Source organism: Pteropus vampyrus, unplaced genomic scaffold (genome assembly GCF_000151845.1).
Source record: "Pteropus vampyrus isolate Shadow unplaced genomic scaffold, Pvam_2.0 Scaffold207, whole genome shotgun sequence".
Taxonomy (NCBI): Eukaryota; Metazoa; Chordata; class Mammalia; order Chiroptera; family Pteropodidae; genus Pteropus; species Pteropus vampyrus.
The window spans coordinates 549,130-550,332 of NW_011888988.1; positions in this window are offsets into that span (position 1 = coordinate 549,130).

Consider the following 1,203-nt stretch of genomic DNA (forward strand, 5'->3'; position numbering starts at 1 on the left):
AGCTCCCTCTACTGCCCTCTCGTGGCCACAGTCTTCAGTGGTAAAAATAGAAAAAAAAATATTTTTACTCCAAAACCCTGAAGGGAGTTGCACGAAGTTCTCAGAGCAGTAGGGACCTTAAAAAAGAAAAAGAAAAAGAAAAAGAAATTTAGAATCGCCCATCATCTTGCACAATCGTCCATTCAGTATAAGATTGGGGGAAATCTGGGCTTTACTTCATCTACAGAAATTAGCTAATTCTTCAGAAGTTCTTTCTTCATTGTAATTAGCTGAAATTTGTCTCCCTGTGACGTTCACTGGTTATTTCTGGTTGTGTCCTGTGGAGCCACAAAGAATCTAAGCCGTTTTTCGTGATCCATCCCTTTTCTTTTCTTTGAACTACTTTGGCATTTTTCGTTGGCACCCCTCCGGGCAATTAATATGTTATATTATTATGAATTTCTCTGTATAAGTAGGTCTTGTCTCCCCATCTAGACAGTCTAGTCTACCTTCATATCTAAACCACAATCTATTAAGGGAATGATTTGAAGAAGATTTTGGAACAACATTTATCCCATGTGTTCAATACATGGAGCATCAGTCTGGTCAGCTACACCCGAGAGAGGCAGTGATACAGTTGGAAATTCTCACTGATAAAACTAGAAGCTGAAAAGATGTGACCTATATCCAGGTCAAGTGTTGTGTGACCTGGATATAGGTCACATCTTTTCCCTATGCCTCAATGTAATCACATCTTAGGAAAACTATAATATAATTTAAATTATTTTCTCATACCACCTCCCCACTCCATTGTCCAGAAAGAAATGAAGAGCAAAGAGGGATAAAATGAAACAGATTCCTCTATCGCCCCATCCTCCTTCACCCCCAGCCTTCCTTTCCCTTCCTGAATAAAGGGAGAGAAAGAGAGAAGGAAGAAGAGAGAGAAGACAGACAAGTGAACATATTAAAGGCAGCGTGACACAATGTCACCCAGTTTTCACACTGCTATTGAACAAGGTCTGAGATCGGAGTCCTGTGAGGTACGGCAGTGCCCGCAGTCTGCACGACAGTGGGAAGAGCGCTCGCCTGGCCTACTGGGAGGTCCCCTGGATGACGCAGCCTTAACATCTCTGAGCCTCAGTTTGTCCATCTCTAAGATTAGAATTTCCACCTTTAATCTTCAGACAGTTGAGGGAATGAAAATAGATATACTTTTAAATGTTA